The sequence below is a fragment of the Rutilus rutilus genome (genome assembly GCF_951802725.1).
Source record: "Rutilus rutilus genome assembly, chromosome: 15".
NCBI classification, from domain to species: Eukaryota; Metazoa; Chordata; class Actinopteri; order Cypriniformes; family Leuciscidae; genus Rutilus; species Rutilus rutilus.
This window is the reverse complement of record NC_140220.1, coordinates 16,459,460-16,471,668: the sequence shown is the minus strand read 5'-3', so window position 1 is coordinate 16,471,668 and position 12,209 is coordinate 16,459,460.

Here is a 12,209-nt window from a genome sequence, read left to right as displayed (position 1 = left end):
TTACAAATGATATGTTTCTGAAGTTGATTTGCAGAATAAAAAGCTGTATAACAAATTTGTAATGACTAATATATATTTTTTAACATAATAATGTTTTTTAAAACGTTTATCAATGACATGTTGGCACAACGTTACTTTGGTAACTTTAAGAGAACTTTTATCTTAATATATATTTTAACAATAACGTTTTTAAAACGTTCCACTAACAATGTAAGAATAATGTTTTAATGCTAACGTTTTTAGAACGTTTATCAATGACATATAACGTTGGCACAACATTATAATAACGTTACAACAAGAACGTTTTTGATAACTTTTAGAGAACTTTCAGAGAACGTTAGCCAATGTTCTGAGAACGTTCCCTGTTAGCTGGGAGGTGCTCTAAGCGATGTCACGCGTTTTTTAGGCCAAAACATTTTTTGTCACATCCAGCAAACATCTCCTCACTATCCGCTAGCTGCCTGTCCCCTGAACACACTGTAAAAAAAACGCGGTCTCTGTAGACAGCCCAGGCTCCACAAACGGCAACATAAACAAACTGGGCTCACCTGGGGCCCGTTCTTCGTACGTTGCTTAAAACATCCGAGATCAAATGAGACATCCAAGATGATATCATTGTGCTAATCATGATCTGGCTAACTCGGTTCTTCGAACACACTTGCCGGATATGATTAGTATAGCTGGATTGAGTCATCTGAGATAATTGCGCGTTCATGCGCTGGTTAAAAGGGGATATGTATCGATAGTAGAAACATTGATCAGCAACGCTGCTATTGGCTGCTCAGCGTGGGCGTGGCCAAAGAGTGCCACAGTTTTTCTCCTCAGCAGAGCAAGAACTAGTCAAAGTTTATTCGGAATTTTAATGTTTAATTAAAACGTCAGGGAACACCTCAAAGTCTGCAAAAGCCAGGAGAGAGGGCTGGCAAAAAGTAGCAGACAATTTAAATCCGTTAGAAGTGGCCATGTTAGATGTTTTTATCACTTATTAGCCTAAATTTTTGTATTTTAATAATTGCATAATTACTTTGTTGTAATGTCAGAGTCACCACACTAGAACATGGGAACAAATAAAAGTGAAGTACAAAAATATTCTACATAATGGTAATTTTTTGTTATATAGTCTCTTTTATAAAAGGCACTGTTAAATAAATGGTTGTCTGATTATAAAAGCAACCAAGAAAAAGGTTGAGAAAAGAAAAGAAAAGATCTTAGTAGCCTACACTGTAAAATAATTTTTGCTGCATTAAATTAAGGCCGTATAGTCATTTCAACTGTTAAATCTTGAGTGATGAATTGCTTTGACTTGTGAAAGTGAAAACTGATAAACTTATGTTAATGTAAAAATATTAACACTTGTATCTGTTCCCAAGAAAGTGGTGGCTGAAATATGTGCAGTAAGTGGACATTTTCTAACTTTCCAAAATAAATAAAGTATAAGACTTTATAATGTCCATTTGTTTCCATTGCACTGGAGAGTGAATAAACCCTCTCAGATAACTGTCATATGGAGGAACTAGCCTACCTGCAAGTGCATAAAGAACTTTACTTAATTTATACTTGTATGCTTTATGGCTGCAATATAAGTTGCAGGATTCCACATCTACAGAAAGGCCTACAGAAGAGTCTGCACAGACAGAGGAGACATAGGCCTACAGGTGGGCAGTGTATAGCCAACTTTCCTTTTATTTGTTGCATGAGGCATGTGTCTAATATCTCTTGTTGCAGGCACTTGACCACTGGCTTTTCTTTACAAAGAACAATTGAAATAAAACTCAAGGAACTAAGCATATTTGTCTTTTATTAAACATTTAATGAAAAGTGTATTTTTTTTTTTTTTTTGGCAGTGTTGTGTAATATGGCACATGCAAATGCGACAATGTCACAGGCCCTGTCAGGTGTGCAACCCTCAGACTTTTCAGACACTGAAATCTTCCCTTTAGTTAGCCAAAGTTCATTTCATTGTGTGCCCTTGTCCTGGCTAGAGCTGCATTGTAACTGGTTTGGGTCAGGGAATGGGGTCTTAAAACACCTGTCTGCAGGCAGGAACATGTCATAATCACCTATGAAGAAATGCAGTTCTGTTAGGATCAGCATAAGTGTGTGTAATACAGTGAGCTTGATATTTAATTGTGGAACTTTCCTTACCACTTTCAAATAATGTGCATAAATGTGAATCTCTGAAAATTCTTAAGTCATACACAGATCCTGACCATTTTGCTTTCACATTTGTGATATGGAAGATTTGTCAACTGCCTTTTTTTTATTTGATATAATATTATTAATCTGGAATATTAAGAATCACAATAGTAACTGGGCTGCACATTTACATTGTGAACCCCCTTTCTGTTCACATAATCCCCTTCATTGAGGCCTTGATGGCAGTCTAGCCTATAAGCCTGAGTGACATACTGTAATCAGCATGGTCATGATCGCATGATCTTCATAAAAAAATATTTAAATAGTCTAATAAATAAAATAAATAAAAAGCTGCTTAAAAAAACTGATTTACATTGGGTCTTCAGTGGCTTGGAAATGCCACAAAAAAAAAAAAACAAAAAAAAAACGAAAACTGTTTTTTAAACCTAAAAGCGCCAGGTAAACTCCGAATGACACGACAAACAGCACTTTCCATCAAGTTCTCCGCATCTCCAGTAGTGTAAAGGAAAGAGCCACTCGCAATTAATCTTAGGGTACAGTTTGTGCTGTAGTTAAAGCCCGACTCCGACAAGTCGAAAATAAATGTGCGTTTCCAACAAATTAATAATGTAAACGACAATCTCACAAGTCACGAGAAAAAAAAATATATCTCAGAAAGTGCACTATCGCGCTGCGCTGGACTTCCCGTTTCAGCTCCGTTTATGAGCCGCAGTCTAAACCTGTTTACATGAAATAAGCCTGCTCCCGAGCAGGTTTAAGATTGCGCACCTGTTGCTATGACAGCAAGTCCAGGATGAGCGTCGAAGAACCAAACAATCCAAGATCATGCCAAATCGCCAACAATCAAATCCAGCTAAGTGAGTTAGCGACGTACGAAGAACGGGCCCCTGCACCACGAAACACAACAACAGTGTTCCAGCCAATAACTGGCGAGAAGTATTTGAGGGTGGGGTTTGGGGGGTTAGTGCGCGTACACATGAAGGGGGTGTGTGGAGGAGAGAGAAGCATGAAGAGGGAAGTTTGAATTATGGCCGACACACGACCAAAGAGACACGACACGACGTTCCGATAAACAAATTGCAAAGAAGAGGGACAAGGATAAGGAACGCGCGAAGTACCGAATTTACATCGGAAAAAACTGTTTTTGCAGAACTGGTGGGTAAATCCATTTTTCTTTCTAAATTGCCGTTCATGTTCACCAAACCAACACAAGGATGTAATTAGCTAGAACTATGCAGTCAGCGTTAACTTTGGTGAATACAACATATGTTTCTAGCAGCTATACTTTTGGTGCGTTCAAGTCCTCCTGGGAAGTTCGTACGTACGAGGTGGGAAGTCGTGCTTTAACGGCATGTGCGTTCAAGTCACTTTCGTTGCAGCAAAATGGCGGAGTACTTTCTCTTAATTAATTACACAAAAATACAGTATGGTTCTTAAACTCTTGTTCTAGAAAATGAAGAACAAAGAAATGTGCATCAGGTGTAGGCCTACTTTGTATTTTTATGTTTTTAATTAATTTATGAAGCCACTGCCAACTCATCGTGTATGTTGCATAGTTATATTATAATACTATCATATTCTGTGTTGGCGATATAGCTAACTGCCCTGTAAAAAGAAAAGCCTGACAATATCACAGCTAAATACCTTAACGTAGTGTGTATTTCGCCATGTTAATCACTGACACGCCCCCAACTCGTAAAGATCGGAGCTTTGAGAAAATCCCGAGCTCCCCACTGGTATTTACGACATTGTGGTGGCGTTCAAGTGCGTTCAACTCGTAAATACGATCTATACGAGATGACTTGAACGCACCATTTGACTTTCCTTTATGTCGGAAGGGAGGAGACGGGATGAGGAGGAGGGAGGGTTTAGCTAGCCTCCGTTTTTGTTTGACAACAATTCGAATGTCAACAAGAAGTAACGTCTCCCGGGGCCTGTACCATGAAGGTAGCTGAACAAACTCGGGGTTACAGGATACGTTTTGAGTTGACAAAACCAAACCGATGCAATCAGGCTTTATTGGTACCATGATGCAGCTCATCAACTTTCTCTGTCAACTCAGGCTTTGATCCTCAAGCTATGATTACTCCACGCGCGCGTGCACATAAAAGAGTGACGTCGACACTGAACAACCAATCGCGGGTCGCGATTTTTCCGCGGAGGAGCAAGAGATAATCATTCATAATTAAAATGAATTTAAATATGTATTTCAAGCTCGAAACAATACGGTCTCTGCTGCCAAAGCAAGAGAAGACTGTTGGAGAAAGATTGCTGATTGTTAATGTGTAAGTTAAACAAATACGTTCTATATTTATGTAAAATTATGTATGTATGTGTAGCCTATATGTGTAATATAGCCTATAGCCTATTTTTATAATATATAAAAATGTGCATGTACCGGTACTAAGAAAAAATAATATTCATTGATTTTTAGATGCAACCCCAACTCCAAATGTTCTTGGCAGCAGATAAAGACAAAATATAAAAATATAATTCAAAGTGGTGAGTATTTACCACAACCTTTTATTACTTTTGTGAACATTTTATCACAAACACTTGTTTGCAGAAAACAGAAATAAAGAATTAAATTCAGAAAACCAGAATACACTGTGGCAGAGTAGTTGGCTCTGAGTAGGCAATAAGGGACAGCCGATTATGGATGGGATTACAGGTGCTGTACAGTCTGACCCTGGTGCTGGCTCCTCTAAGCAAGTAACACTGGGTACGTGTGCAATACATTACTACTTTTAAGTTTTAAATATGGCTGACTGTATGTTCTGCAGAGGGAAATACAGTGTCCCTGTTGAAGCCAGCACACACACACAGTCTCCCACACAGAGGTCAGTATGCAGAAGACAGAACACCAAACATAACCTGCTTTATGCTTTACATTGGCCTATTTATATTTATTAGGGTGGAGGAAATGAAGACACTTGTTCTCAGACAGTTGCTGATGTGAATGCACTGGGCTTTTTATTATGGCAAACATTTGAATGTGTGGCATAAAAAAGGGACTGGCCCTTACACATCTCTTTTATTGTAGGTTTTTTCACAACCTGCCCCAGAAACTGAGGCCTCTACCTCAATGGCCTTCAGAAGAAATGTGTAAGGATTTAAAACCCTTGACATAAACTACAGTCAGTCCTGTGTTTGTAGGAAGTCAAGGAACTTTTTGTGATTTGATGAGCCTCCAGAAAACTTGTAATGATCATGTTTGTGGTGGAATTATGTTTCAGGTGGAAACAGACTCAGTCAGGGCCCTGTACAAAAGGAGACTTGAACTAGACTGTTCACTAAAGGAGCTGACTGTGAGCTGAGGAGGCTCCAAACAAAATCAAACAGCTGGATAAAACTGATCTCAGTATATATATATATATATATATATATATATATATATATATATATATATATATATATATGTATATATGTATGTATGTATGTTTAACTTATTTAACCAAGTAACACTTTAGTATGAATATTTATTAATGCAACTTTCTCTTGCTCTCTTTCTCCCTACCATCCCACAAAACCAATAAAACAGTTTGAGACATATCTGCAGTTTCAATGTGCTTTTATTAAGTGTAATATTGTATGGTGATTGCATCTACATCTGCACCAGCTGGGTGGTCAAGTGTGATGGGGTCAGTTTCATCGGGGAGAAGCTGGTTTTGTGTTGTTTCTCGCTCCTTTCTACTGGTGACTATATTGTGCAGAATGGCACATGCAGCCACTATCTCTGATGCCCGCTCTGGTGACTCTTAAGGGCTGAACACAGTTGAAACGTGCATTTAGGATGCCAAAGGTCATCTCTATCTTCACTCTGGTTTTACGGAGGGCCACACTGAAGCGGTGCTGTGGCCCTGTCTGAGGGTCATGATAGGGGGTTATTGTGTAGGTTTTTCTAGCTCAGTTCAAATTAACAGTGTTTTGTATTGTACCAAATTTAACTCGCTTTCCTCAAAGCGCTGACACAACACAGACTCATGGAAAATTTGTGAGTCAAGCACTGGAGCCAGGCCATTTGGCATCCAAACTTGATCATATATGTTCATGACCACAAGTCGTCTGCAGATGAAATGTTTAGCCTAGTAAATCATTGTTATATCTGTTAATGTTACTATTAATTTAAAGATTCATCTCACAGAAAATAATCATCTCACATATTCACATCATCTCTACCTGAACATTAAGGCTGTGATAGGACTTCCTATTAACATAATCTGCCTCATGTTCCCCTAGAGCAGTGGAGATTGGAGCAATAGACTGCATACATGTTGCAATGACTCTAGGGAATCCTATCATAAGATTAACAGAAGAATAATAAAAAAAAGATTCAAAATAATTCTTAACATGTATTATATTGTATAGTACATTTGTGAAATTTGCTTAAAAAAAAGTGTTCATGTGATGTCACCCTATCAATATATCTTACTGGCAATTTTATAAAAGCCCTCTTTTATGGACATGGTCGATAAATGTCCGGGGAACACTATTAATGAAACTTTTCATGTACTCCTGCAGAGCAAGGACCACCTTACGAATGGTTCGACAAACCGTGTTTTCCCCTATAGCTTCTGTGCGTCACCCACCGTGCAAGTACTACTTGAAAAAAAAAAAAAAAAAACCGCAACGCAATATTTTTGCGGTACAGTAAGTGCATGAATTCGACGTGTTAAATTCTGTATGTGCGGCTCAAGAAGTTCATTACAGACATTACTTCCGCGGAAAATCTGTATCTTTCATACAAGTAACTATCAGTTAAGGCAAGGGGATTTTGTCTGGCTAAAAACTCTTTCTCCACGAAGTGCTCGTCAAACAATTTGCGCTGAGATGTCCACCGGATTTGGAAGAAAAGGTGAAGTCATTGCAACAGACACTTGGAATAAGTTACGTCACCTATATGTTTCTTTGCTCTCAGCTGATTGGTCAAACTTCAGTCTGAGCTCTTGAATCCAGAACATAACCTGCCCCGGAGCAGGTTAGCCGTGCAGCGTAAGATACCATGGCAACGAACACCGATTAAAGCCAAGCTACTTTCATAGTACCTAAAACCCAGGGTTGGCTGAAACTAAACTGAAACATAGCTGGCTAGCCACCTAAACCGGCTTCATGGTACAGGCCCCCGGGATCGCTAGAGCACCTTTAATGTGGTCAAAATGCTGGCTCAACAGGGCTGGGCACTGGTCACACGTCCCTGATTTTTTGCTTTTATTCCTGTGAATTTGTTGCTTTCATGTATTTATGGGAAATTAGAATGTAAAGCAATGTGAATACATGGTTTTGCTAGTAAATGACACATAAATACAGATGTATTTTAAAATAATGAGAGTGCCTAGAGACTTTTCCTATATGGTTCTTAGTTGTTCTTGCTTCAGTGTGACCTAAGTGGTGACCCAATTTAACATTTTAGTTCCATGTATTTCCTTTTCCTTTTACATAATCAAAAGATGTTGAAAGCATTTTCACTTCCCTTAAAAGCTGATACACCTACTTTACTATCCTAACTGCAGTCTCTTAATGTTACACACACACACACACACACACACACACACACACACACACACACACACACACACACACACACACACACACACACACACAAAGTGAAGTGACCATGTCATTTATTTAAAATGCATTTTTATATTGATCTAATCAATATATCCTGTTTTGTTCCATTTGAAACAAAATGAAAAAGAAACATATTTATTTGTATAACAAAAAAAGACATCTTAATTAATACCAGGATATTATTCTGTAATATATATATATATAATATACAATATTCGAAGATATATTCCTGTTCTCTCTTTTATAGAAAACATTGTCAAAATGTTTATTTTGTGTCATGTCATAAACAAAATGTAAAAAAAAAAAAAACTACACAACAAAATTGCTTTGCATGGGACTGTTGAATGTTGAAATCATGTATATTGTTTGTATTTTTTAGCAAGAAGAGAAAAGCGAGAATGGAAAGTGTTTCTTGTTTATTTATATTTGTATTTAGAACCGTTTGAATGATACTGGGTTACCAATGTCATGAAGAGTGGAGCTTTTGCTTGCTGAGAATGGGAACATGAAGAGTGTAGCTGAATTCAGAACCGCATATTACTCTTTTTGTACCATATCTTTCTATGACAGAAATAGTAAAAGTAGTATATGCAGTTCCGAATTAAGCAATGTCTTTGCTACTTTCCTTAAGGAAAGGATATTATTAGCATTTAGCGTGCTAATAAGCGCTGTTCATTAGCTAACTAGTATTATTCAGTGATGTGACAAATGACAATATATATATATATATATATATATATATATATATATATATATATATATATATATATATATATATATATATATATACAAATACCATATAAAATCACTTTGTTTTTGAGTGACCAAATTAAGTAGTCTAATTCAATGATAATAAAGTTACATGAACAGATTACATTTGTGTGTTTGTGTTAACTTTATTAATTGTGGAATCGATGTACTGTACATGATTTAATCGTTCTATTCTATTCTATTCTATTCTAATCCAGTTTATGGTCTTAATAATAATCTTTTTATCTTTGGGAACCTTTCTACTAATATTAAATCAAAATGTAAGGTTTGAATCAAAACATAAATATAATTAGAGAAAAAAAATGGCTGTATTTTTTTTATTTAAAAAGAAGACACTTTCTAAGAAGACCATGCTTATGAATTATAGCTAGCTCCATTTATACTTATTCATAAGTAGGTATTACTATTTTATAAATACATTTATAAAGACTCATTAATATCTATTCTGCATTATAAGAACAGTTATAGTCACATTTATATTATTTTTATAATTATAAGTTATGCATTTGCTTTTTCAATGCGCATGCTCATAATCATTATACACTGATTTATAAGTATTAATTAGTCAGTCGTATGGTTCCATGAATGTATTTATGAAGATGCAACCTGCATTGCTGTTATTATATTACAGTTGCAATGACTTTTTAGTAACTCAATTTATTTCCTTCAAATAAGTGAATATATTGTGATTAATAGCCGTGTTGTGTTCTTATAAATACTTAAATGCAGTTTTCCTAAAGCAAAGAAAACATGAAGATGTGCTCATTATACATTTTAAGTTATTTGTAAATGTAACTAATGAACAATAATTCCTGTATAAAAATAATAAAATAAAAAAACAGAAATCAATAATACAAACAGTTGAAAAATGTTTTATGTTACATACTAGCAAAACACTGCAACAATAGTATAACAAAAAGTATAATTCCAAACTGCTATAAGCAATATATGCATATGGCTGAGGAGATATAGATTTTAACAAATCAAAGTTAGCATTCATCACCTCTAATGCAAACATTAGCCAATCATAATATATCATAATGATCATAATAATAATTATCTTTATTATATATCATATTATAATTGATAACTAATTGGTAATTGTCTCTGGAACTATTTTATATTTGATAATTTATAAATCAGTGCATAATGGATTATGAGCACGTGCATCGAAAAAGCAAATGCATGACCTATAAGTAGTTATATAAAGATAATATGAATGCAACTATAATTATTCTTATGATGCAGTATAGGTCTTAATCAGTCTTTATAAATATATTTATAGAAAAGTAATACTTATAAATAAGTATAAATGGGGCTATAATTCATTATAAGCATGGTCTTCACAGAAACTGTTACCTTTTATTCTTCTAATATATACTTTTTTTCAGTCCATTTTTGGGTCAGAATCATGTTTAGAACCACTGATTGTCTTCAACTACACGTCAGAGACATTTGTGGATTTGGAACGCTTAACTGGGACACCAATACACCACTCACAGCAAATTACAAACTCATTTGTAGTGCTATTTTTAATGGGAAAGTGTGTCATTTGAATTAAACAAGTTGTGTCGCTTCCTCATTCGGTATACTTACAATGTTGTTAAATGTTTCGAGTTACTAAATGAATTTGGATGGATTTTTAGTCTTTTATCAAACTTACATATTAGGGTTTATAATTTTGCTCTCAGCTGAACAAACATTTAAACATTGTGTTAAACATCCCAAACATACCAAACTGAGTCTGTCTAAACATTATGGTCCACTATTACAGTTTTTCTCGATTGCTTAAACACTATAACCAGGCTTTTGAACTAAAATTTCAAAACCATAATGCCATTTATCAAAAAGCACACCCATTTCACTAAACTATAAACACTATTCCCTGTTTAGACACATGAGTCAGATTTGTTGAACTGTCACTGCAAAACTCTACACACAAATCCCTTAATTTCTCATTGCCTAGAGCATGTTGTCATTTAGAAAGCACTAGCATTCAATATTGTTCACTTAAGTCAGCACAGCTTCAGCTCAGTTAACACACAATTACCCAGGTGGAAACATTAAGAGTCAAAATTGAACACACATCAATCATATCCTTCAATAGATAGATAAAAGGGCCCAAATCAGTTTATTGAGTTTTGGAACAATGGATCCAGAAAGACATGAAGGAAGAGATCGAGGAGGGATAAGGAGGAGGAGGAGGAAGGGCAAGAAGACAAGCAGTCTCAGATGAAATTCAAGCCACTCTAGTTGCCCATGTCTTTATCAATGGTATGACTGTGAGGGAGGCTGGGCTACGAGTAAGGCCAAATTTGAGTCGCTTCACCGTTGCCTTGAGAACCTTCAGGGTGGAGTGGTGGCAAACAAAATTCTATCACTGAATAAAAGACAAACATTTCCAATAGTCTTCGATGATGTGTATTTTCTTGCAAGAAAAGGCCAGCAGGCACACAGAGTGGCACAGAGTGTGACAGTGAAGGGAGGGCATCCTTTCTCCTTTATAGTCTTGACTCCCAGAATTTTATCTTTCTAGGCAAATGATGGTATTTCAACCATATGTGGAACATTCTTAGACGTGTTCATCATATTGTCTCCTTGAGTGGAGGCCCTCCTGTCACATTCCAACACTCTTTCCCATTCCAATACAATTCCATATTAGAATAAGGTTTGTGTGTGCTCTTTTACTGTCATATGATGGTCACACACATCTTACTGTAAGTAAATATAAAACATTTTTTAGAGGAGAGAATAATTTAAAAAAAAAAGTAAAACAGGGAAAAAAAAATTTTCTTTGTTTTGTTGTGGATGTGTTGTACTGTGTAGTACATGAATGAATAAAATTGTGCCAATGTATCCATTGGTTGTGTCTTTTGTGTTCATCATGTGGAAAGGTTTGTGAGGGGGGGAACCACAAGCAACATAACTTACCAGTTTTGGAAATGTTGTTTTGAATTTATTAGACTATGTTGTAGTGTGTGTGATTTTGAGGGCTTGTGTGTCCTGTCTGAGGGAAAAGTTTGGTTTTTCAGCAAGAGAGAATGGTTTTGAGTGTAGAGCTTAATTTTGACCTGAAAATAGGATGTTTGGGAAATTGGGTGAGACGTTATGGATTTGTGTTTACTGTTTTGAGAATACGAGGCATAGTTTCAAGAAATGTGTTTAAGCAATCGAGAAAAACTGTAATAGCAGGTTGAAAAAAAATGATTAAGGTCAATTTACTATTTTTAATTAAATACCATGTTTGCATTTACAGTGTAGTTGCCCATGTCTTTGTCCATGGTACGACTATGAGGGAGGCTGGGCAACGAGTACAGCCAAACTTGAGTCGCTTCACTGTCGCCTCGATCATAAGAACCTTCAGGGGGAAAAAGCAACCAACAAGCAACATAACTTGGAAATGTTGTTTTGAATTTATTGCACCAGTGTGTAAGATGTTGTAGTGTGTGTGTTTGTGAGGGCTTGTGTGTGATGTCTGAGGGCAAAGTTAGTTTTTTCAGCAAGAGTGAATGGTTTTGAGTGTAGAGCTTCATTTTGACCTGAAAATAGGATGTTTGGGGAATTGGGTGAGACGTTATGGATTTGTGTTTACTGTTTTCTCTGCATGGCGGTGGAAAGTCTATGAGTCAGAGAGTAGCTTCTGGTAAGCAACATTGTAAGAAAAGTGAAATGAGTCATGAGAAAACCACAAACACAACACCCTTCAGTTTCAC